Genomic DNA, 27,460 nt, shown 5'->3' with positions numbered 1-27,460 from the left:
TGCCATAGGAATATTTTTCTAGATAGGTCTCCTTTGGCACAGGAAACAAAAGTAAAAATAAACTATGGAGACTACCCTAAAATAAAAGGTTTTTGCACAGTGAAGGAAATCATCAACAAATCATCAACAATAAAAAGGCAACCTTTTGAATGGGAGAAGATATTTGCAAATGATATATCCGATAAGGGGTTAATATCCAAAATACATAAATAACTTATACAACTCAACACCAAAAACCCCCAAGTAATCCAATTAAAAATGGGAAGAAGACCGAAATAGACATTTTTCTAAAGAAGACAAACACATGAAAAGATGCTCAACATCAGGCAAATGCAAATCCGAACCACAATGAAATATCACCTCCTACCTGTCAGAATAGTTAATATCAACAACTCAGGAAACAACAGGTGTTGGGGAGGATGTGGAGAAAGGGGAGCCCTCTTACACTGCTGGTGGGAATGCAAACTGGTGCAACCACTCTGGAAAACAGTGTGGAAGTTCCTCAAAAAATTAAAAATAGGGGCACCTGGGTGGCTCATTGGTTGAGCATCTGCTTTCAGCTCAGGTCGTGACCCCGGGGTCCTGGGATCGAGTCCCGCGTCGGGCTCCCCGCATGGAGCCTGCTTCTCCCTCTGCCTGTGTCTCTGCCTCTCTCTCTCTCTCTCTCTCTCTCTCTCTCTTACTGCGTCTCTCATGAACAAATAAATATTAAAAAAAAGAAAGGAAACAAAGTAGCTAAGGAAAAACAAAGCAAAATAAGATGCTTGAAATAGATAAAGGGAATTAAGAATACACTTATTATGATGAGCGCTACAAAATATATAGAATTGTTGAATCATTATGTGATACACCTGAAACTAATATTACATTGCATGCTTCTTTTACTTCAATTTTAAAAATCAGCTGTATTTCAATAGATCAAAAAGGCACAATTGAAATTTGACATTCACAAATTTTCATCATTTAAAATAGCACTTAAACTGAAATATTTAAGTATAAATCTCACAAAATATATGAAGTTTCTGCAATGCTGAACACTACACAATACTGGTGAAAGTTGTCTAAAAAATCCTAAACTAGTGGATATATATATATATACACACTTATGTATGGACTCAATGTTGTTAATGCTGTAGTTCGCCCTGCTTTGACCTATAAATTCAATTAAAACACACAACCAAAACCTCTGCCATTTTTTTTTGTAGAGAGTAACAAGCTGATTTTAAAAAGTATATGGAAAATGCAAAAAAAAAAAAAAAGTAGAAGAGTCAAAATGATTCAAAAAGGAACAAAGTTTCTTGGCGGATGAGCACCAGGTATTATGCTATATGTTGGCAAATTGAACTCCAATAATAAAAAAAAAAGGAACAAAGTTGGAGGATTCATATTATCCAAATTCAAGACTCTAGATAATACTACTGTAATCAGGGGGCACTTGGGGGGCTCAGATGGTTAAGCATCTGCCTTCGGCTCAGGTCATGATCCCAGGGTCCTGGGACCAAGTCTCACATCGGAGTCCCTGCTGAGGGGGGAGCCTGCTTCTCCCTGTGTCTATGCTGCTCCTCCTACTTTAACTCTCTGTCGCTCTCTGTCAAATAAATAAATAAAATCTTAAAAAAAAAAAAAAACACTACAGTAAAAATCAACAGTAGTAAATCTACGTTAACTACAGCAATCATCTACGGTAATCAGACTACGGTAGCAGTTCAATAATACTCCAGTAATGGGATAGTGACTCTATAATGACGCTAGTGTAACACTACAGTGATTGGGACGCCCGGGGGGCTCAGCAGTTGAGCATCTGCCTTCGGCCCAGGGCGTGACCCCGGGGTCCCGGGATCGAGTCCCGCATCGGGCTCCCTGCAGGGAGCCTGCTTCTCCCTCTGCCTGTGTCCCTGCCTCTCTCTCTGTGTCTCTCATGAATAAATAAATAAAATATTAAAAAAAAAACACTACAGTGATTGAACTACAGTAACACTAGAGTCATCAAAAGACAGCAACACTGCAGTGGTGGGTTAGGGAGAGGCTAGACATGGAAACACTGGAACAGAGCAGAGATTCTGGAGCGGGAATGTCGACAGAGATACAAAGACCCAGCAAATGAAGAATCATCTTTTCAACAAATGGTGTGAGGATAATTGGACCTCCCTCTAGAAAAAATGAGCCTTACCAAAAATTTGACATTTTATGTTAAAATCAACTCAACTGGAGTGTGAAACGTAAAACCAAAAAAAAAAAAAAAAAAAAAAAAAGGAACACGCGGAGGCCTATGTGCGTGACTTTGAGTCTAGAAAGGAGTTTCTGGCTGCGGCAACAAAGACACGATCCGTGAACAAAAAACTTGACTTTGGCGACTGATTATAAAATTAAAGACACTTCTTCTGCAAAACACATTTTCAAGAAAAGAAAAAGAGAAACCACAGACTAAGAGAAAATACTTGAGTATCCTGTATTTATTTATTTATTTATTTATTTATTTATTTATTTATTTATTTATTTTTAAGGATTTGATTTATTTATTCATGAGAGACACAGAGAGGGAGACGCAGAGACACAGGCGGAGGGAGAAGCAGGCTCCATGCAGGGAACCCGACGTGGGACTCGATCCCGGGTCTCCAGGACCACACCCTGGGCTGAAGGTGGCGCTAAACCCCTGAGCCACCCGGGCTGCCTGAGTATCCCATATTTAGTGAAAATCTTGTTACTAGGATAGATGAAGAACTCTTGAAACGCCACAATAAGAAGACGGCAGCCCGCCCCGATTTTAAAATAGGCAGATTATCTGAACAAAGAAGCCACCAAAGGAAAGAAAGAATGGCAAATAAGCCCCTGAAAATATGCACAATATCGTCAGTCGCTGGGGAAATGGGAATCAAAGCCACGAGTACCCAACAGCTCTTCGAAGAGCTGGAATAAGAAACACTGTCGACCCCAAAGGATCGGGACCACGTCGAACAGTAGGAACACGTATTGCTATTGTGAGGTCGCAATCATACGTCGATTTTGGAAATCCGTGTGGGAGCTTCTCATCTAAGCACACGCACGCACCCGGTGTCCCAGCACGCACCCGGGAGGAAGGGGCATGGCTTCTGACACACGCTCTGCGCCCGAGTTTGTGGGGGCTCCACGCACAATCTCCCGGTGCGGACACGGGCTGGGTGCCCTCCCGCAGACGGCTGAGCCCACAGGGGTTCACGTGCCGGGCAGGTGCCCGCGGTCAGGAAAGCGGCCCTGCTGGGTGCCGCCGCATGGAGAACCCTGAGTGCGTTTTACTAAACGGGAGAAGCTAAAGGTGAAAAGTGCCGTCCCCGGTGAGCCCACTTCTGTGGCCTCCGGGAGAAAGGGAGACGCTCGCGTGGACGCAGCAGGTGGCGGGGCGGAAGGCTTGTCCCAAAGGCGCCGCTCGGGAGCCTCAGGGAGAGGCCTGGTTGACCTGTGGCTGCGTTTCTCAAAATCCATCAACTCCGCACCACCGAGGCTTGACCCAACCGTGTCCTCGCACAGAGGGACGGGGCCCGTGGAGCGGCAGCTAACGCAGGGCAGGTGCAGAGGGAGCTCAGCTGCGCCGGGAAGGGAGTGTGTGCCAAGAAAGCCACGGCACACAAATGCCGGAGCACAGCCCCCCGCGGCCAGGCCCAAAGCGAGTGGGAGTGGCGCCCTACAGCGCGGAGAGCAGACGTGGTGCCCACAAGTCCGCAGCTATGGGATTGAAGGAAGGAGCAGACACTGAGGACGGACGCAGTCCGTGGGCAGTCCCCGGGGATGAGCAGGAGGGATGAGAGGTGGGAGTCGGCACCAGACGACTGCCACGGGCAGGCCCACCGTGAAGGCCACACGCCGTGGGGACGGGCAAGGGGCGACCTCAAAGCATCACCCCTAAAACTGCTATTGTTTTAACGTGTGTCAGGAATTCAACTCATTCCTAGAAACCCTTCTGACCTCGTAGGAGGCGCACACAGGGACAGTGACCCGGGAGCAGGGACAGAGGGGGGACAGCAGGAACGTTCAGCGGAGATGCCCACGGACTCGCCCTGAGCCAGGGAACCGGGCCTACCTCGCAGCACCCAGTCGTGTTCGTGTCACAGGCCCTGACGGCGGCGGGGCAGGGAGGGAGACGCACGTCCCCTCCGGGTCCCCGCATGCACAGCCCTGCTCTGATCACAAGGACGCAGCGGCCAGTCCAGGTTGAGGACAGTCCACACACACGCCACCGTCCATCAGCGCCCTAAACACGAGATTCTCCTGGAACGGGCCTGTGTACCACGACGTCCCTCAGCGCCAGCTGCGCTCTGTGGAGTAGAGCCCTCCTTAGCGTCTCCTGCCTGAGAATCCTAGAGACCTGGGGGCCTGCGGGACGGGAGTGAGTCCATGTGTGGGCGTTAGTGGGGGGGGCAGGCGTTCCGTGGAAGTGGAAGCTTATCTGATCACTTTGGTAGAAAGCACAGAGGAAGGACTCTCGGCTCCACCTTCGAGGATGTCAGATCCCACAGCCCGACCTCACGGGGCGGCACCCGTAGAGGCTCAGGGATGATGCACGACCTTATAGGGTGGCACCTGTAGAGGCTCAGGGCTGATGTAGGACCTCACAGGGCAGCACCCATAGAGGCGCAAGGATGATGCACCACCTTATGGGGCGGCACCTGTAGAGGCTCAGGGATGATGCACGACCTCATGGAGCAGCACCTGTAGAGGCTCAGGGATGATGCACGACCTTACGGGGCGGCACCTGTAGAGGCTCAGGGATGATGCACCAGCTCCCAGGCTGTCCCACGTCCAACACGCCCTGCTTCCTGGCGATGCCACTGTGCCACATGGGGGAAACCCGCCCAGCGCAGGGCTGCTTCCTGTTGAAGCGTTCGGATCTCTCCTTTCTCCTAAAAAGGTCACCTTCCACGCGGCCCCTCCCAGCAGACTCACCAGCAAAATCTATTTTTCACTTTTATGGGTCTGCTTTGTGGCTGCTGCCCTTGATATTTCTAGGAAAAGAAATGAGTTCTGCTTGTCCTCAGATTCCACGAACTTTCATATAAATGTTCCCTGGAGTGCTGCAGCTTTTTTTTTTTTTTTTTTGTGCACTCCTGAAAAGCCGAAGGCTACAGCGCATTTTTATGAGCTTTCATGACGTCACGTTTTAAAAATGTGCGCTGTTCCTGAGAGGATGGAATGTGGCTGACCCTGGACAGAGCGGACCGGCCCTGTGAGGCGCGTTTCCAGGAACTGCTGAGCTGGGCCCAGGATCGATGACATCAGAATGAGCGAATGTGGGAAGAAAATAAAATTCACATTTAATTTCCGAGTGATCTGAAGTTGAGAGCCAAGGAGCATCCTTAGCTCAGAGTCTGCACACGTTTTGCATTTTTTTATTGTGATGCTTTCCTCAGACTCCTCCATGGCGGTGGGTGCCGGCCGTGTGCAGACTGACAGACGGACACGCGTCCGTGAGGCAGGTCTGCGTGGAGGGGCCTGGTGCACAGGGATCTTGCCCTGGGCTTTGCTTATTTCCAGGGAAAGGGGCTTCACAGTGTGCTTGCTGCACTTTGAGGCTGGACCCAGCATCTGAATTCCAGGCAAGGCCCTGCGTCCCCCCGGGTGGGATATCGCACCCCCCGTGAGGCCCTCGGAGCCTTGGTTTTCAAATCTGTGCAATGGTTCTACGCAAATGCATACATTGCAGCCCTAAGCCCAGGGTAGCGGTGTGTGGGGTGGGGCCTTCGGGAGCCGTGGGAGCAGCACCCCCCCACCCCCGTGTGGGATCAGAGTCCTTATGAAACAAGAAGCACCAAAGGGGTGGTACTGTCTCTCCGCTGTGACGACACAGCGACACCCAGCCATCTGGGAGCCAGGCTCCATCTCCGCTATCCTGGAGCCCAGCGCCCAGAACTGAGACCCGCTGTCCCGGCCCCCTCGCTGGTATTTGTTACGGGGTCCTCGCTGACTAAGGCAGCTGGGACACCCGCCACCGGCACCTCACGGCCGCTGGCAGAGGGGAAATGGGGAAGTATTAGGTCAACCCCAAACGCCCACCTACACAGTTGATCCTGAAAACCATCCTCATTTTTAAAGAGCAGCGACTTCGTGTCCATGCAGAGCCCTCCAGCCCCTGCCGCCACCGTGGGGGACGCGGGCTGCGGCAGGAGCTCCAGGGAGGGCAGGGGTGCTCTACCAAAGCTGGGGGGGCATCGGGTCAGGGCGAGTGCCTTGAAAGCTAAGGCAGGCCGACTGTCGAGGCCCAAGGAAGAGGCCCAGGCTTCTCTGCAGGGGCACACGCTGGGCCGGATGGTGGACATTTGTCCCTGGTGGGGGGACGGCTCCTCTTAAGGACAGATTGACCGAGCAGCACGTGACGCGTCGGCCTCAGAGACCCTCATGCACAGGTGCTCCAGGACCCTGACAGGTCCTCCCACTACACGCACTGGTATTTGACTTGTGGGTTTGGCAACATTTGCAAAGGAAGCGGTTTTAACTGCGTTGTGGGGCACCCCGTCGTTGTCACCCCTGCACGCTTGCGTAACGCCAGCAGTGTTGGGAGGACAGGGAGCACCTGCGGGTTCACGCGAGGGGAGGCAGGAGGTGGTATAAATAAGCAGGATTATAAGCGGAGTCCGGTGGGACACATCCTTGCCGTCCGCAGTTGGGTGGCTGCTAGCTGTCCCAGAGCAGGAATGGCTGTTTGGAGCCCAGCTGGGGTGCCCACGGGGACTCTGACGGGCATCCAGACCCACAGCTGAAGGACAGAAGAGATGTGAGAAGGGAGGAGAGACGAGGTCCTCGATGCCTGGAGACAGTGGGTATGCGGACTTCCACCCAACACGCTGTGGTTCCAGGACGTTGGACGAGGACGGGGGTGCCCCTCCTGAGGAACAGACCCCATCACTCGGTGGGCACAGCTGCAGACAGACAAACACACTTCTGATCTTCTCGACTGGAGTCTCAGCATCTCCGTGGGACCCCCAAACGCCCCCAGGCACGTCTGTGGGTGCAGTCAGTGCCTTCCGCGCCCCCAACAGAGGACAACGGGCCGGAATGTGTGACTCGGCTCCTCCAGGTGAAGTCCCTCAGTGCCCTGCAACAAGCTGCCTCCACGCGGTGCAGAGGGAGCCTCAGAAACCAGAATTTGGGGAACACGTACAGGCAGGAGGGCAGGGCATCTGGTCCCTCGGCGGGGGGGTGTGCAATCTGGCAACACGATCACGTAGCTCGGAACAACAAGGCAGTGCGTAAAAATGCATTCAGTCATTGTGCCATTTGACGTTAATTTTTATGTTCTTAAAACTACTGATGACAAAAATCCAGGTAGGATAAGACGTGCGTGTATTAAAACAAAATAAATAAATAAATAAATAAATAAATAAATAGCCGACGAATGCAAAACCCATGTGACCACACCCACATGTGGAATTTAAGAAACAAAACAAAGAAAAAAGACAAAAAATAAACAAAGAGAAAAGAGACAAAGAGAAACCCAGACTCTTCCCTCTGGAGAAGACACTACTGGTCAGCAGAGGGGAGGTGGGCGGGGAAGGGGAGGCCGGGGGTGGGGATGCAGGAACACACCTGCTGTGACGAGCACCAGGTGTCACATGAAGTGCAAAATCCGTGTATCGTACACAGGAAGCAATAGAGCCCCGTTAAATCTGCTGGGATTAAAGTAATGAACTGAGACAAACAGAGACAGCTTCGGTGCCTTTCCTCATTCTAAGTCAAGTCTCTGGTTTGCACCCAATTTTGAATCGGTGGTTCTGTATTTGTAATCGCGTGACCGTTCTGAAGGAGGCCCCTCCGCGCTGTCCGAGCTTCAGGCTGCCCAAGGCCTGGTGGGCCCCAGAGGCTCCCAAACGCAGGGCACCTAAGCAGGGCTGGGCCCACCGAGAACGGGGCCCACCGAGAACGGGGCCCACCGAGAACGGGGCAGGAGCCGAAACCTTGGGTTTGGGAACCTGGAGTCAAAGGGTGCGGCCACAGGGGCCCCAAGGGCAGGTCGGCGAGGGACGCCCTGGCCCAGGCTGGCTGGGTGGGGAACCCGGGCCTCACCCCCGTCACACGGCTGCCTGTTGGCCCGCAGGTGGGGAGACCTGACGGAGGCCCAGGGAAGGGACCCCTGAGTCAGCCGGGGCAGCCGAGACGGACGGGCGACTTGGACAGCAGATGTTTATCTCTTGCATCCTAAAGGCCCAGCGTCCGAGATCCAGGCGGGGGGTGGAAGGGGGGGACCGGTCCCTCCGGAGGCCTCCCCTGGGTGTGCAGACGGCCGTGTCCTCCCAGGTCCTCCCGGGGTCATCTGCATCCTGACGTCCTCTTTTGATGGAGCGGGGCCCACCCTAGCGACCTCGTTTGACCTCGATGACCTCTATAGAAACCTCTCTCCACATACAGACCTTTCGAGGTGCTGGGGCCCGGGCTCCCCCCATGGATTTGGGGCACATTGTCCCACCTGTGACAGTGTCTCAGGTCAACGGCGTGAGACAGCATAGGCGTCCTGCTAAAATGAAGGCAAGGAAGGGAGAAATAGAGTTGAGGTAACACGCACCGTGTGAATGTTCCACCAAAGATCTTCTCTTGCTAAAAAAAGAAGAAAAAAAAAGCCACTTTTGGTCGAGATGGAATTAACAGAGACCAGATTTACTTTCCCAGCTGAAATAATTCCAGGAACTGACAAAATGCGAGAAGCAGCAGTCAGGAGACCCTGGCTGTCAGGCGGTGAAGGCGGGAGCCCCCGGGCTGGGGGGATCATGAGCCCTCAGCCAGGCTAGGACAGGTCCCGGGCTCGGGGAAGGGGGGAGCCCAGAGGCCACGAGGCTGCGTGCGGGGTCCCGGGGAGGGTGGAGTGCACGAGGCTGGGGTCAGCAGAGGGGCCCTCACACTCCCAGATGGGCACAGGTCTGCGGGTGGCAAAGCACGGAGGCCGAGCTGGAAATAACCCCGCGGCTCACAGGGGAGGCAGCGGGTAGGCAATGAGGGCTCTGGGCCCACCGCCACGGCAAACGGTCCTATGTCTCAGGAACGCCTGGGAGGCTTGGCCCGTGAAGCCTCTGCCTTCAGCTCGGGTCATGATCTCAGGGTCCTGTGATCGAGTCCTGACTTGGGCTCCCTGCTCGGCGCAGGACGGGGCGGGGGGGCTCTGCTTCTCTCTCTCCCTCTGTCTGCCGCTGACCCCGTTCAAATAAATAAATAAAATCTGTAAAAAAAAAAAAAAAGAAAAAAGAAAGAAAGGAAAGAAAAATCTTACGTTTTGGTTGCAGCACCAAACACTCAGTAAGTGAGCCAAAATTAGCTCCAGGTCTCCCCCAGGACCTGTAGATGCAGGTCTGGCCTCACGTAGCAAAGCTCTAAAGGTCAGAAAGAACCAAACTATGCTCGGTCACTTATCACATCCGTCCTGGGACAAATCTCAAAAATCAACGCAGCAGCAAAACACATACCCAGTTGCCCCAGTTCTCACCATGTTTGGCATCTGATAAAAAAATAAAAAATAAAAAATTCCCTGGTATGAAAGAAGCGTAGGTTTGGTGAGGACAAAGCCGCCCAGATCGCCCACGGGCCCACAGGAGATGTCGCGGGCAGCACCGCGGTGCAACGTACCCCTGCGTGTTCAAGGGACTGCACTCCGGATGCACAGACACACAAAATACAGACGAGGCACACACAGGCCCCCCGATGGGGACGCGGTCATGCCGGGGAGGGACGGCACAGGACACGAGGTTAACACAGGGAAACCCGGCTGTGGCCGCGGCCCAGCCCGCCCCGGGGCTCTGGACCGGGTGTGGGCCCGCCTCCCAGGAGGGACAGCACCCCGCGCCTCTGCGCTGACCGGCTCCTGGGCGCTCTCCGGCCACCCCAGGCCTACCAGAGATGGCCCCCCGGGTCAGGGCCCTGCAGGAGACTTGGGCCGCGAGGCCTGCTCGGCGGCCCGGGGAGGGAGAGCATCCTCGTGATGCGTTTGGAAGGCTGATGACGTCAGGACCCAGGCCGCCGGGTCCTGCTGCAGCTTGCATGATGCCCAGCGCCCCGATGCTCCTGCCTCTGCCCTTCGTGGAAAACACCTATCTTACCAATGACCGATAGACGCTCTTTTTGAGACCGTTTATTTGCAGATGCTGGAAAGGAGAGACGGCAGGAGGCGGCCAGTGAAGCAGAGTCCCTGGCCCAAACTAGACTAAACAAAAACAGACTTGCCTTCAATTGCCTCCAGCCCATTGTGCATAAATAAATACGGAGAATCAACTGAAAGACGGAGTCGGAGGTGCCGTCGGGGCCATCCCGAGCCATCGGACGGTAATGGGGGCAGCTGCTCTGTGCAAAAACAACAAAAAAGCCTATGTCCCCAAATAAACCGTGTTTGGTGAATTGTCTAGATAAGTTGCAAGGCTTTTTATCTCATGCTTTCTATGGTTTTGATCATGTAATTGCTTCAAAATTATTTCTTGACATTTATGAAAGTTTGTGTCGGCCGTGTTGGGAGGGCGGGAGGGCGAGCCTGCACCCAGGGGGCTTTAGCTACATTGTTGCTATCGATACATGCGTATCTAAAACAACTTTTTAGTGGTATATGTACCACTAAATTGAATGGAATATTCCTCAGCCATTAGAAATGACAAATACCCACCATTTGTTTCGACGTGGATGGAACTGGAGGGTATGATGCTGAGTGAAATAAGTCAATCGGAGAAGGACAAACATTATATGTTCTCATTCATTTGGGGAATATAAAAAATAGTGAAAGGGAATAAGGGGAAAGGAGAGAAAATGAGTGGGAAATATCAGAGAGGGAGACAGAACATGGAAGACTCCTAACTCTGGGAAACGAACTAGGGGTGGTGGAAGGGGAGGAGGGCGGGGGGTGGGGGTGACTTGGTGACAGGTACTGAGGGGGGCACTTGATGGGATGAGCACTGGGTGTTATATGTTGGCAAATTGAACTCCAATAAAAAATAAATAAAATATAAAATAAAATAAAATAAAATAAAATAAAATAAAACAAACAATTTTTTTAAATGCCCTTCTGGAAGTAGTGTCTTGGAAGCAAGAAAGCCAACATGGATCCAAGGACAGAAGACATGTGTCTTTATCAATAAGCAGCAGGCTTTCAGGCCATCAGCCCGATTTACCCATGGGACTTGGTCTGAGTCATGCAGGGCGCTCAGGACAGAGAAAGGTGGGTGCTCTGTCCCCCTTCTGTGAAACCAGTCATGGCCCCAGTGTTAGGTGAGGAGGATTCGGTGACGTCATTCGGGAACAGGGTCTGGCGTGTGGCTCCGAGACGTCACTGTCATCTCCGTGAGCCGTCAGCATCACCGTAATTATGCCCACCAACTGTGCAGCCCTATGTAGTCTGGGCTCACTACACACAAAAGACTCAACAACATGGAAGTGAATGCTCAGCGCGGCTTTCGCCTTTCAGCACCGAAACCAGCAGGCAAGTGAAATCGTTTTGTAATTGTTTGAAGTATTTTGAGAAGAAAAAACAACAACAAAAAAAACACCCACGGATCTTTTCCCCTCTAAATGAGAAGTTCATTCATCTAAGATCAACCCAGAAAGCAAATTCTTCCATTTGCCTTTGGTCTCACCGTGTCCAAGCCATTCTCGCCAAAGCTGTGGATGCCAAAACCCACATGAAAGCAGACGGAGGAAGCAGAGGTGGGCAGGGACAGGAGGCAGCCCCAGTCCGCTCTTCCCAGGGCTGCCGGCCCCTTAGCGTGCGTGGCTTACTTGTCGGAGAGACTTCCATTAGACCAGGGAGCCAGAAGATGCAAAATACCATAAAGTCGCACCCTCTGTCATTGCTCACGGGCTTCAGGGGCTTTCTCTCCACGGGGCAGAAATCGACAGTCAGGCCTGGTGTGAGCTCATGAGCCATTGTCATTATAGCCATAGTCACTCCAATGACTGTGCAGGTCACCAAACGGAATTATTTTTGCTTTAGAAGAGCAGGGAGTGGTTTTCAGTGTATATAGCATTACCCTGATTTACAGGCCAGGACACCAAAGAGAGAGTGTCTCCCCGTTAGGCCGCGTAGCTGCACTGCTACCACGATGTGTCCGAGCAGGAGGGCCGTCGGGCTCCGTCGCCAAGGCCCCGGCGCACAATGGCCAAGGGCAGGGAGCTCCTGAGAGGAAGGTCCTGTACGTGGCTTCCCACTTAGGCTGCTTCCATCCCCGCGCACACGAACCTCACAGCCGACGGCTTTCCCAGGCTGTTGCCCAAGAAACCAGGGCATTGGGAATTGTCATCACTTCTCAGGCACATTGGGAGGATGATAAAAATAATAAAAGGAAATCAACATAAACTTGAGAGCCTCCCGGGGCTTATGTCATCATTTACACATTTCCTCACTTGTTCATCCATGAAAGATTATTCCCAGGGGCCGATCATGTGAACTGGCCCCTGCTAGGCTCCAAAGACACGTATATGAACAGAATAAGACTGGATCGTGCCCGCCGTGACAGCGTGTGCAGGGAGGAGCGTGGCCTGCTCCTGTGCTTCCCTGGATCCTGAGTCCCAGGCCTCGCTGGGCAGATCTTATCTGCAGAGCCTACATCCTGCACCAGCAGGCTCAGGGAGTCGAGAAGGAGCAGACTGAGTGTCACCCCCGAGGACGGAGGGCTGGCCGCCACATGAGGCCACAGGCCTGCAAACCATGGACGTGCTTACCCTCCCGCCTCAGCGGGGTCACAAAAAAGTGTCTGCTTATTGTCTTAATTGGCACTTCTATGATTGCTGCTGAGAGTGTGTGTATTTCCTTACATGATAGGATATTTGCATCTGGAGAGGTACCAGTGTCTGTGCCTTGTGGCTTATTTTACTGGGTTATTTGTTTCCTTATTATTTATTGGGCCAGAGGAGCTGCTTGCAGTTATACATGCTCCGTATCTTTTGTCTCCTCCTGTCGTTTGTCCTTAGCTTTAGTAATGTGGTGGCCAGCGAGGGCCTTGCCTCAGGGACTGGACTCCGTGTGTGGGTCACTGCCATTCTGACGGGAATCGGAGGCAGGCTTCCTGCCAGTGCGTGGCCATGACAGGGACAGTGGGGCATGGATGGCGGGTGTAGGGTCACCACACCTCCACCACATGCTGCCTTTCACACCACACGCGTCTACCGTGTGTGTGAGACTATCAGTGGCTTCATTTTTTTCCCCAAATGGCTAAGCAACTCTCCGTGTTCCTTTTCCTGAATCATCCTCCAGTCGCCCGTAAATCAAGCTTCCTGGATTCTCATTTGTGTCCCTCTCGTCTATCTGTCCATCCCCAGGCCAATGCCTTTCCGTCTTGATTCCTGTGATTTATAAAAGATGTTGTCACATTTGATAAGGCAAGTAGGCCACTTGGTTGTTTCTATTCTTGTGAGATGTTTTGACTATTCTCATCCCTTTGCTGTTCCATACGTCTTACAGTTAATGCTGCAGTCACACGCTCCTGCACAAAATACACACAAACAAAATGCACACAATGAAAATATGTGTTGGGATTTCAATTATAACTGTGTGGAATGTATAGGTCAGCCTATAGGTAGGTAGAGCTGACCTCAGAATACCGGGCCTCCCGTTCCCGAGCATGGCAAGTCTCCCCCTTCGTGGTGGTTCACTTCAGTGTCTGTCAAGGAAAGGGACAGCGTCTCTCCTTAGGTGTGTTTCTGGTCGTATGTATTTCTTACTTGTCTTTCACTACATTCTCCAGTTGTCTTTTGCTCTTATTTATAAATAACACATCCCATTCCCATTGCCCTACTGGTGGCCCCTTTGTAAATCCCATTAACTTAATACACTTATTCTGTGATTAAAGCAAAATGGCCAGTGAGGGGTGCTATGAAGCATGCGCCCGCCCCCCTCCACCCATCCCCACTCCCTAGGGTGATGGCAATTTCATGTAGCCTTCCAGAAATTAATCTTAAACTTCTAATAAAATTTACCTTTCCCCTATAAGAATTAAGTAGAAGTTACCTTCTTTTCCTACAATAAGAAAGGATGGAAGACGCTCAAGCTTCAGGTCTGACTATCTGTGTATCCCCAGATAAATGCTCCGGCCTCAGAGCGTCAGTGTCCCCAGCTCTAGGATGGGAATTGTGGCAGCACACTTGGGATTGGTGTGTCAAATCACAGCAGGTAGTCATGAGCTACGGGGGATCCTGGCTCACACCAAAGCCCAGAACACAGAGCAGATGGGCCCCGTCCCCCAGAACCACCCTGATGGCCTGGGGAGTGAGGACCCGCCCCTTCCCAGCCCCCAGGGTCCTACAGGGCACCTCTCTGCCTCGCCCCGTGGCCACCACGGTGCTCAGGGCCTGACGTGCCACTGGGGAGGCTGCGGGAGCCCCATCTTCCGCCTTCTCTTCCCCTGCTGGTGCCACACATGCCCCTCCAGCCCCCAGGTCTGTAAATTGGACCTTTCAGTTCACTGACCGCCCCCCCCGCCCCATCTGGTGGGGGGATCGATGGAGGGCTCCTAAGGAGGCGTGAACCGGGTCGTGTCAGATGATTCCAACCCCCATGGCTGAACTCAGTGGACGCTCCCGCCCACCCTCCTGAATACTTACCCATTTCTCAAGGCTCTAGATATGAGCGTCCCTCCACTCAGGAGGCCCCCCTCCCTGGCCCCAGGGGCACAAGCCTGACAACTGTGCGCTCTCTGCTTCTGCAGGGCTCCAAGCCCAGTGGAATTCATCTCATACCCTTCGTGTGAATGGTTTTCTCCTCCTCATTTTTACACCTTCTGTGCATAGAAGAGCAGCTGACACCCACCAGGAGCCAAAATACACCAGTGGGGTGGGCATGCTCACCTGTGTCACAGAGATGAGAGCCAGGATGCAGACAGGGTTCTGCCATCCACACAGGGCAAACACGACGCAAGTGAGCCAATGAGTAGATACCAAATCACTAAATCACTGCGGGAGCTTTGCCACGGCAGAGTGAGCCTTCAAGAGGGCCTGGACCTGGTCCTAGAGGCAGGGAGTCTTCCTTCCAAAGAATGAGTAGGCATCAAGTTGGGGGTGAGGCTGGGGGAGTGGGTAGCCAGTCTCATAGCAAAGGTTTGTGCAGAAGGAGGATGTTGACCACGGATGTCCAAGCAACCAGAGGGAGCCAGTGGGTCATGGGTCCCCCTCTGAACCTCGGCTTCCTCCCCTGGGATGCAGAAATGCCTCCCCGTCCTCAGGGGCAGACTGGAACATGCTGTGTCCCTCCACCAGGGAATGCCTGCCAGGGCAGTGGTGTCACCGTAACAGACTTGGGGGAAGCCACTCTAGCATGACTGTCGTGTCACACAAGGCACGAGCAATCCAGCTTGGCCACATCCCCACCCGTGCTTGAGATGTTTGCTGTTTATTCCAGCTCTTCTTAATGGCACATGGTAATACCTCGTTGTGGTTGTAATTTCCATTTCCCTATAGGCTAGGGCTGCTGAACATCTCTCCACAGGCTTATCAGCCACCGATCTGCACGTCCTCTGAGGACATCTTTTCATGTTGTTTGTAAATGCAGAGTTTTGTTTTGTTTTGTTTTGTTACTGTTTTTTTTTTTTTTTTTTGAGTCCTTTCTGTATTCTGGATACCAGTTCTTAGGGTACAAATATTCTCTTCAATCTTCAACTGGTCTCTTCATCCACATAACAGAGTATCCCACAGAACAAAAGTTTTCAATTTTGATGAGGTCCCACCGATCCCATTTTCTTTTACTGAAGGTGATTTTGACGTCAAGCCTATCAAACCTGTTCTCAGCCCAAGATCCCAAAGATTTTCGTGTGTGTGTGTGAAAATGGTATAGTGTCGGGTTTGCTGTTAAGTCTGTGACCCACTTGGGGCTAATTTTTCCATAAAGCGGGGGACTTGGGTTGAGGTCGGATTTGTCCTCCCTGGTTGCACCTGCTCCAGCACCGCTTCTTAGAAGGACTACACTGCTCCACTGAAATGCATTTTCGCCCTTGTCAAAAATACTTCGCGTACATTGGTGCGGGTCCGCTTCTCCACTCGGAGTCTGTCCAATCTATCTATGTGCCTGTCTTATCAGTAGCAATCAGTCTTGATTGTCACAGCTTTATAGAAGATAAATTGATATGGGGTAGAGCGAGTCTTCCAACTTTCTTCTTCTGTCTTAAAAGCAGTGTTAGCTCTTATGAGGCTATACTTTCCATATAAATATTAGAATAAGCTCATCTAGGTCAATAAAGCAACATGGCTGTTTGATAGGGACTTAGTAAAACCTGTCCATTAGTTTGGGGTAATTGACGTCTTTACCACGTTCATCTTCCAGTTCATGGAAATAGTACACCTCTACAGTCATTTCCTTTGTTAGCAGCTGGTCATTTTCATCAGAGAGACTGTACGTGTTATGCTTTTATCTAGGTATTTAATTTTCTTTGAAATAATCATAAATATTTTAATTCTGCATTCCACATTTTTTATTGTTTGTGCATAGAAATGCAACTTGTGCAGAGTAATGTGGACTTGGTACCGTACGACCTTGCTGAACTCACCTGCTAATTCTGGGTGCGTTTTTTTTTTTTTTCTAGTTTTGAGGAGATGTTCTCTGAAGGCAAAGTTGTCATCTACAAAAGAACAGATTTCTTTCTTTCCTTGCAATCTTTATGTCTTTTGTCTCTTGCCTAACTTCACAGGCTGTAACTGCCAGAGCTTTGTGGAGGAAAAGTGGTGAGGAAAAGTCTTGTTTCTGGTCCTAGGGGATGGTCTTCAACCATGAGGAAGGCATTGCTGTGTGTTGTTCTGCGGATGCATTTTATCAAGTGGAGGTAATTCCCTTCAATACCTAATTTTGGGATGCAATGGGTGTCAGAGCTTGTCAAATTCTTTTTTGTTGTCAATCAGTACAACTATCTGGTTTGTGTTGGGTCACCTGTTGGTCTGGTGGATTATACTGATTGATTTTAGAATGGTGAAGAGTCCTTGCATGTCTGCAGCAAACCCCACTTGGCCACAATGTTTAATTCTGTTTATATGTCAGTGTGTCAACTTACATTTCCTGGAGGAATTCTACATCTAAGTTCATGAGCAATATTGGCCTATAGTTTTGATATTTTTGTAGTGCCTTAGAATTGGTTAGGGGTGTTATTGTGTCAGGATAGTGTTATCCATATAAAATAACGTATCAAGTGTTTCCTCCTCTTCCATATTTTGAAGGAGATTATGCAAAATTAGTCTACATTTTTATTTAATTGGCTGGTATATAATTCTCCAATGAAAAGAACTGGGCCTAGGCCTTCCTTTTTTGGGACATCTCAAATTACAAATTTAATCTCTCTTATGGTTATAAAATGATTATCTCCTTTGTTTCTGCTGAGCGTTGATAGTTTATGGTTTTCAGGAAATATCTCTGTTAAGTTGTTGAATTTATGAGAAAATGATTATTTTCAGTGTCACCTTGTTATCATTTAAATGGCTGTGAGAGCAGTAGAGAGGGTCCCCATTTCATCCCTGATATTGGGGATCATTTGTTTTGTCTCTATTTTTTTTTGTCATTTATATTAGAAGCTAATCAATTGTATTGATTTTTTTTTTTTTTTTTTTTGAAGAACCAGATCTTCGTTTCGTTGACTTTCTCTCTTACTTTCCTGGGCTTTTTTTTTCCTTAATTCCTAGTCTTGTGTTTGCTATTTTATTCCTTCTGCTTACTTTTAGCTTAATTTTGCTCCTTTTTCTAGTTTCTGGAGGTAAAAATTTAGATTATTCATTAAGACTTTTTCCTTGTCCATGTGACCATTTGGTGCTGTGACTTTCTCTCTCTGCACCTCATGAGCTGCACCTCACCTACTTTGATACGTTGTGCTTTCATTTTTATTCAGTTCTATACACATTGCTGACCATTGAACAACATAGATTGAACTGCATGGATCCACCCATAAATGGATTTTTTCCCGATACATACAGGATGGCACTGCAAATGTATTCCCCCTTCCTTATGATTTTCTTAATGACATTTTCTCTTTTCTGGCTTCCTTTCTTGTAAGAATACAGCATATACTACAGAAGACATACAAAATATGTGTTCATTGACAGTTTATGTTATTAGTAAGAATTTTGGTCAACAGCAGGCTATTATTTAGTTAAGTTTTTAGAAATCAACAGTTGTACATGGATTTTTGCCCGCAGGGGGGTTGCTGCTCCCAACCCCCATGTTGTTCAAGGGTCAACCATACACAGATATATAGAGTTCCCTTGAGTCCTTGTCTTTGACTTCTGGACTATTTAGAGCTATGTTATTTCATGTGTGTGTTCAGACACTTGCCTTTCTTTGTGATTTCTAGTTTGACAGTATGGTTGGGGAAACACATTGTGTATGATTTCAATTACTTTAAGTCTGCTGAGGTTCGTTTTATGGTCCAGAATTAGCATATGGTGTATATTGGGGAATATTCTCAGAGCACTTGAAAGACCTGCATGTTCTGCTATTGTTTGAGATACATACTACATCTTGTGGGTTGATTGTTTTTCTCAGACCTCTTATACCCTTGCTATTTTTCGATTAAGTCGATATGACAGTTGCCAAGATGGAGTATTAAGTTTCCAATACTCCAGTGGATTTGTCCTTTTCCCCTTCTTGCTCTCCCACATTCTGTTCACATATTTGGGGCACACCCATTCATTAGCTTATGTCTTCCTGGTGTTTCAATCCTTTATTGTTAGGTAATGTCCTTCTTTGTTTCTTATAATTTTTCCATTAAACTCTATTTTATCTAATATTAATTTAGTTACTGTCACTTGTTTTTTTTTTTAAATTTAATGTTTCTATAGTATGTTTTTGCTATCTTCTCACTTCCAGTCAATTCATGCTATTGAGTTTGAAATAGATTTCTAATAAACAATAGAGAATTGGCTGTGTTTTTAATCCAGTTTTCCCAACTCTGATTTTTAATTGGTAGATTCATGTCATTTACATTTAATGTAATTATCGATAAGTTAGGGTTTACATCTGCCTCTTCCTGATCTGTTGCCTGTTTTTTTCCTCTGATCCTCATTTTCCTGTTTCTTTTTTTATTTCTTTCCTTTGGATTATTTCTTCCTTTTAGTATTCTGAGTACATTTATCGTGTTTCTGTTTGTAAAGCTTTTCTTGGTGGTCATTCTGGATGTGACTTACCACAGTCTCGTTATCAGTGTTTTCACCAGTTAGAGTGAAGTGTGAGAACCTTTGTCTCCTTTAGGTCCCATGTCCTTCCCTCTCTGACACATCACTGTCTTGAGTATCAGATAGGGTTGTAATTATTGTCTCAATCATCAGCTATAGTATGGAAGAATCATATGAGAAATGATATTCTATTGGATTAACCCTTATTTCTGCTCTCTTTGTTGTTCTTCTATCTTGATACTCAGTTTCTTTCTTTTATGGTTTCCTTTCTATCTGAAAATAGTTTATTTTAGCCATTCTTCAGGTTAAATCTGCTTGCAACAAACTTTTAGTTTTCCTTCATCTGTGAATGTCTGTATTTCACTCTCTTGAAAGCATGATGCACCAGATATAGAATTCTGGGTTGACAATTCATTTCAGTACTTGAAAAATTTTGCAACATTTTCCTGGTCTCTATGGTTTCAGAAAATAAATCTGTTATTTAAATTGGTTTTCCTATAGGTAGTACACATCTGTCTAATTGCTTTCAAAATCCTTTTATTTTTCTTTCAGCTTTCTAAAGTTTATGATGTATTCTTGGTTTGGATTTTGTTGGGTCCATCTCACTAAGGGTTTGCTCAACATCTTGAATCTATAGATTTGTTTCTTTTTCCAAATTTTGAGGAGTTGCAACCATTATTTCTTTGACTAATCCTTCTGCCTCAATCTCCCCTCTCCTTCTAGGATTCCAATGAAGCAATGTTGACTCTGTTATTGTCCCAAAGTCCTTCTCACTCTGTTCTTTGTTCTAGTCCATTTTCTCTCTGTTGTTCAGTGTGTAAACTCAAATGTTTTGTCCTTCACTTTACTGATTCTGTAAGTAATCACTGCAGATTACTCTCACTGCACTCTACTATTGAGACATTCAGACAATATTTGTATTTGTTATTATATTTTTCAGATTGTGATTTATATTTGGCTCTTCTATTTTTTTGTTAAGACTTTCTAATTTTTATATTTTAATTTGTAATTTCTTGTTGAATAATTTGTACCCTGATTACTTTAAAACTGTTGTTAGATAATTCTTAACATCTGTTTCATCTCAATGTTGACATAAATTGTCTTTTTTAAGTCAATTGTAATGGTCTTATTTCTTGTTATATTGGGTGATTTTCTATTTCTCCTGGATAATCTGCCATTACTTTAGAAGACTTGGGTCTTTTTTTTATTTTTATTTTTTAGTTGAGCAGGTAGTTGCCCTACTTAGGTTTGGCGTGCTTCTCTTGGAAAAGTAGACCTGAGGACTGCTCTGATGTTTCCCTTCTCATTGTCAAAGTCTCACTTCATCCCGCCACTGCTGCCATCATGATGCAGAGGGTCTGACAAGAGCCTAATTCAACTCTCATGGTACATCAGCAAACCCAAAGATCAAATTTTGGTGAGGATTTTTGGAAACCCTGAACCCGAAAACTACAATAGATATTTGATGTTCTAGGGGCACATAGAGAAATCCTTCTATTTTTCAACAATATTTTGTTTTGGAAATCTAAATCCTCAAGCTCGTTTCTTTTCTGTTTTTAGACTCTCTTGAGTAATGGGATAGTTTGCCCACCCACAGTCCTCATCACTGTCAAAACAAATTTTCTACTCTACTCAATTCTGTCTATTAAATCCTTGCTTTACCTTGGTGTTTCATTCCAGGCAACTAAAGGTGATAATTAATGTGAGCACACGCTTGCAATTACCAATGTCCAATTTCCCACAGTGTAAAAGTAATTCTTATAATCCAACTTATTTAATCATCAATCCCAAATTCTCATTTTTGCCATTATTGTTACCCCCAAAAATCCCTCCTGAAACCAAATATGTAATAGTGAGAACACATTTAGAAAAACAGAAATTTCAGATGTTTTGAGAAAAAATATATTTAATATGGGCAATTACAGATTTTTATAGTCATTGGAAAGTCTGGGGAGGAAAAGGGTCAAAAAGTCATTTTTTAAGAATATCATATGCAAAGATTTTAGGGAAACCACTACCACAGATCCCAGATGCTCACAGTGCCAGAGGGGATGATTATCAAGGAATTTTGGAGTCTTTGAAGGTCACCATCAATGACCTCAGCTACTACCTGAGCTGGTGCTGGATAAAGAGCTTTTCCTTTTCTTTCGTTTTTCAAATTGTGAGTGAATGTCTTGCATTGCTTGCATTGCTGAATAAAAACTGGAAACACACACACACAAAGTAATTGTGAAAAATGTTGATCCAGAGCCCCTCTGCTCTGTAGTGCAACATGCTGAAAGGGGAGGAATTAATGTTGCATTTTCAACAGATCGCCCAGCACAAGGGGGGCTGGCCACCTGTCATCAGTGATTGAGACCCACACCTCTTCCCACAGCTTCTCTTCTGACTTTCCTCCCAGCCCAGAAAACACTAACATCATTTTTCCTCCATTTCGCACTTAACAGTATTTCCCATGCTTTTATTCATTTTTCACATTTGAAATGTAAAGACTATCATGTGTTCTTTTGTATTTTTTTAAGATTTTATTTATTTATTCATGAGAGACACACACACACACACACAGAGAGAGAGAGGGAGAGGCAGAGACACAGGCAGAGGGAGAAGCAGGCTCCATGCAGGGAGCCCGACGTGGGACTCGATCCTGGGACCCCAGGATCACGCCCTGGGCCGAAGGCTGGTGCTAAACCGCTGAGCCACCCAGGGATCCCTGTTCTTTTGTATTTTAAAACAGTGAGGAAGAGTTCTGGCTGACCAGAACCATGTGGAGTTCAGGAGTGGACAGTCAAAGAATTCCTGAGATGTCTTTGGTGCAAAAAGGGTGATTTTATTCAAGCATGGAGACAGGATCCATGGGCAGAAGGGGCTGCCCTGGGGTCATGAGGGGTGACTGATTATACACTTTCAAGTTGGGAGGGGGTGAGGGACAGCGTGAGTCCCTAAGGGATTTGGAAGCAAGGTTTCTAGGACTTTGAGGGACCAACCAGTGTTAGGACAAGGTCATCGACTACAGTCCAGTAAAGCCTTAATCATGAGACCCTTCAGATGTATGTCGGGGAACACAGGTTTGGGGGATGATTGCCAACATATATCTTAAGGGGGTAGAGATAAAGGAAGTTTCCAAAGGGATTTTTATAGGATCCTAGAGGTCAGGCTAATGTCAAGCTAAGACTTTTGCCTCTAGCAGAGCATGAACGATGAAGCAGTTGAGCTCCTGGAGGAAGGTCCCTCTGCTTGTCCCAAAGACCTGTCAATGGACTACAGATTTTAAGGAAGTTTTTTTTTTTTTCTCTTTTGCTTTTGTCCTCCATATCATTCCCTCCTGAATAGTTTTGACCTTTAAACTTTTAAAGTTGCTGCTAAGGATGGAAGGTCTTGTCTAATGTAACTTCTTCCTGCTGAATAGGGGCATAGAGATATCCCCACCTATAGGTCAACACTGGTCAGATGGGGACCTTTTATATAGGAATTACAAAAGGCAGAGGCTCCCTTGAATCCAAGGGAGACCGCATGTGTGGATCTTCCCTGAGTGGAAAGGATCATTTGTTGGCTCGAAGTTATGGCAGTGAAGGAGTCTCAGCACCAAGTGGAGAGACATGGGAGAAAGCAGCAAAACATAATTAGAATAACAAAAGAAGAAGAAGAAGAAGAAGAAGAAGAAGAAGAAGAAGAAGAAGAAGAAGAAGAAAAGAAGAAAAGAAGAAAAGAAGAAGAAGAAGAAAAAGAAGAAGAAGAAGAAAAGAAGAAGAAGAAGAAAAGAAGAAGAAGAAGAAGAAGAAGAAGAAGAAGAAGAAGAAGAAGAAGAAGAAGACGCCCAAATAAGACTCCTTTGATAGTTGACAAAAATCCTTCTCGAGTCCAGGAGTTTAACCAACCATTAAAGGAAAGAGAGGGATCATTTAAAGCGCCAATGTGAGTATTCATGTCAGTTAGAAACCCAGAAATATTTCTGTGGTAACCTGGAATGTATACACGGCATTCTATTTTTATAGCACACGCTCCACCTTTTGTGCAGTCAACACATCTAATGCCATTCTATTTTGTAGAACTGCTTTACGAATTTGTGTTACTTCAGTATTTAATAGGGAAATGCTATTCTGAGTGTCATTTAGGGCTTTGGCCAAGTACTTATTAGGAGCTTGATAGTCTTTACATTTCAAATGTGCCACATGACATCCTCCAGCCCCAAAGAGGGAACAATGATGGATGCTAGGTGGTCATACCAACAAGACACAGAATGTGCCCATTGTCATTTTAAATTTGGAAGGTTGGCTGGGTTGGTAATGGTTTTAATCTGTCCATGCATCCAGGCAAAGCCCAGGGTCCAAGAGCCTATCCAGCCTGGGGGCAGCCCCAAGTTAGAGCCGTGTAGCCTTTGGGTCCCCTAGGAGGCAACCGTTTAATTCTGGGCCTCTTTGAACTGCCGTCAAGATATCAAGTACCTGCCATTTGGTTTTGAAGGACCATCTTTTGAATTTGTGGGTGACTACAACTTGCACCTGGTCAAAAGTGGTTCTGTATACTTGGATAAAGCTCCCATTTGTAATTTTACATCAATAGAGGCAGCTCCTGTGCATATATGGCTAAGGAATAAAACCATCAAGAAGTTCCTTTTCTTTGTGGTCCAGCCTAACAATTTCCTAATTACAAAGACTCACTGGCAAGTGGGAGAAAACTTGTTTCAAGACATAAGGGCATCCGCAAGTACATCATCCAAGTCAATCATAGGTCAAGTAGGGCCATCCGTTATCTCCACAAGCCCATAGTTAACCCCATGGAGTAGGGTACATGCAGGCTTTTCAGGAGAGATTTTGTTATCCCAGCCACACAGAATCGGTCAAGGTGCTAGCTGAATTATCTACCTATCCCACTGTCTAGTTGTTTAAATAATCATATGCCTACGAGGTCCGGTTATTATCCTCACACAGTAACAGGCATGAAGATTGTCTCCACATGAGCTATTGTGGCAATTTCTCTGAAGTGTACCTCGAGTCGTCCAGAATAGGCAAACAACAAAATATTCAATGGCAATCAACTAGAATTTAACATAGGCAAATATGTGTTATTGAAATATAATTTTTCTCTCTGGAACCACCCTTATTTTCAGAGATGGCCAAATCAGAACTAATTAACTTTCAAAACAAGTCCAATTTCAATAAAGTTCGCCTAATTATTTACATAAACTCGGCAAGAATGATGGTTGGCCATATAAATCTTTTTAAAATCTACTTTGCTGGAACTTTTTTAAAGAAATCTTGGTTGAACTTGTAGTAGCCTCTCCAGGCCAGAAGCCAAGCCACGTACTTGCTATTCAACATGCCTGCAATACCTGTAGAAGTGGGTGGATTCCTCTTTTTGAGGTCCCCAAAGTATCTTGAGGTTCCTGTACCTGCCAGGAAGTGACATTCTTTACTCACCTGCTGAGGCCGCTGGGAACTCTGTAAGCAAGGTATCAGGTCAACAGTTCTAAGTGACTTTATGGTTCTAAGTTTTATAAAGTCCACTTCAGTTTCTTAAAGCTATTTGGTCATATCTGAGTCTATGCATGTCTCTCTCAATGTGACATTGTGACATTCCAGTCAAAGCCTTAGTAAAATAAGCAACATTTCCAGTGGTGTCCTGTAACCAGGAGAACAGATTCTTGTTGACTTAATGTAAATAACTATGATTTCCATGGAAGAAAGAATAAGATTTTTTTTTGAATAGAGAGAAATGCTAAATGTTTCAATTTGTTCACATCTGAACACTTCACCGCATTTCTGTAAGTCATAGACATCATAAGGGAGTTTCCTTAATCTGGAAGAGTAAATATTAGAGAACCAGAAACGTTTTAAACAAGAGTCAAAAACCTATAACCATCTTCCTCATTTCATTTAGTCCCATGTTACTAATTCTTTTTTTAAGATGTATTTATTTATTTATTTATTTATTTATTTATTTATTTATGATAGACATAGAGAGAGAGAGGCAGAGACACAGGAGGAGGAAGAAGCAGGCTCCATGCCAGGAGCCCGACACGGGACTCGATCCCGGGACTCCAGGATCGCGCCCTGGGCCAAAGGCAGGTGCTAAACTGCTGAGCGACCCAGGGATCCCCCCCATGTTACTAATTCTTATTCAGTTAGAATGCAGCCTTCTCGTCAGTTCTGGAAATTTTACCAACTTCAGTTTTATTATCTTAAAAATATGAAATACCTGTATTTGTCCAAAAAAGTTCTTTTTATGAATCTCCCTGAAGACAAAACTCATTTCACAAGAGCATCAGAACAATAACTATAAATGACAAAAACTCAGAAATGGACATTGGTAAAGATTTGATGTGAGAGTTCATTAAAATGTAGCTGACACGGAAATTCAGTTATTTCTGTGACCCAGACACTTCAATAATCAGAATATTGAGCGATGACCTTGTACCAGAACATAACATACCAAATCAACAAGCCTAATTATTCAAAGAGACTTTGCTTACATTTCAGATCTCAGGGAGTTTTGCTAAAACCCTTAGAAAGTTTTAAAGCACATGTCTAAAGAGGATTATGGATCATCAAAGACTTGCTAAAGACAAAACATAGAAACTGGTTTTTCTGGGCAGATAAAGAAAAGAGAAAACAACTTTGTTTACCTTTTCTTATCAAGAGCAGACCAACAATCCAAGAAAACTTTGTTTAATAGAGAGAAAGCAGACTTTCAGGGTACTTTTAAAACCCATTCATTTTTATCTTAGTCCGTCCTGACCACACATAAAATTCCTTTCCAAAGATTTCCCTTCACAAACCTTCTACAATGTTCCTTTGCATTCAGATTTTGTCCCAAACCATTTCTCTCCAAACAACCAGTCTTGTTTAGGACAAAATTACCTTCATATACCTTCAACAAAAATGCATCCCCATTCCTTATATCTTTCTTACACATCTCCTACTTTTCTACACAGAGTTGCTTCCCTTATTCCCATCAGTCTTAATTACACTTAGCAGAATGTTAACTCTTGGAAACCTTAGTCTCCAGGGAAAACTAAGTAGTAACCAATTGTGAACTGCCACTCCAGAATTCTTTAGATGGCAAATTTATGAATCAGTTAAGAACAAAGCATATTTGGCAACGGGCCCAAATATCCTTAGTTTCTCTGCAATAAAAAGTCAAAAAGTGCAAACCTACGTTTGGTAATCAATGCTTTAGCATTCCATCATATTTCGAGAAGACCTAGATGTCCAATGCATTTAATAATCATCCAATCAAAACTTTAAAGTTTCAGGTTACCAAAGACTTCGAAATATATCTTATAATTATCCATGGAAACCTTGAGACAGACAATATTAACCATCTTTAGTCATTTTGCTGACAAATTACAACAGAGATAACATGAGCTTATTTGACTTCCAGCAAATTAGGGTGGAATAAAAGGCTCCTATTTAATGCTGATAACTCTAAAGACATGTCTATCTTAACTAAACCAACAAACTTATTTTAAATACTGAATTATGTTCCACCTGGGCCCACTTAAAAGTCAATCAATTTGATCTCCACTGTCAGTTTTTACCTGGGGCACCAGTGGGGAAATCTGAAATGGGCGGGGGAAGTCTAGGGAGGGGGTGCTCTTTGCCCTTGACAGCAAGGGGAGGAGGAGGAGCCATGGTGCCAGAGGCACCAAGGTCGGTGCAGGAACCAGTTATGCAGGCCACACCCAAGGTGGTGCAGAAACAGGAGGAGGAGGAGGAGACAGAAGAGGTGAGATGCCACCAGAAGGTAGAGAAAAAGGATTCCTGATCCTAAACCTCATCAACTCAGACTGAGGAGCAGACACCATGTTTTTTTCCACCAAAGTGGAAATAGGCAGTCAGTCCATGTTGGGCTGGAGAAGACGGGGAACAGTCTTAACACAAGAGGAGTTTCAGCAGCTGCTTGGGAATATTCCTTGAGATCCCTGTCCTGAGGCCGACTAACCATAGTTGGCTCCAATTAGAGCCATGAACCAGGGAAATGAATGCGGGAGAAGCCCCCATATCTATCAGGAGGAGAACAGTGAGAGAGGGTCAGTGTTCCCTTCATTAGGGAGGGCCCATGTTTCTTCCAGCAACCCGAGTTTAAGAGGCCCCCTTGTTACCCAATACATCAGGAAGGAGTTTAGTGGCCTGATTAAGTGGACAAATGTTCTGCAAGAGGCCCTTAGGTGGGGGTCCTGATTTAGGACCATGCAGGGCTGGACCTTAGCTACCTCTGTCCATCTGCCCTGTTTCCTACAGAAAAGATCTAACTGATGGATCCCACTGAGGTTGTGCAGTGTTACAGGAGATCAGTCCTTTCCTAAATTCTGCCATCAGAATTGTTTCCAGTGGGTTAAAAGGCACCCCAAGGCAGAGTCCTTGGGGAGTGAAGAAAAGAGAAGGTCCATGAC

The sequence above is a fragment of the Canis lupus genome, chromosome 15 (genome assembly GCF_048164855.1).
Source record: "Canis lupus baileyi chromosome 15, mCanLup2.hap1, whole genome shotgun sequence".
Taxonomy (NCBI): domain Eukaryota; kingdom Metazoa; phylum Chordata; class Mammalia; order Carnivora; family Canidae; genus Canis; species Canis lupus.
The sequence above is the reverse complement of the archived record's forward strand: the minus strand, read 5'-3'. Positions refer to the sequence as shown.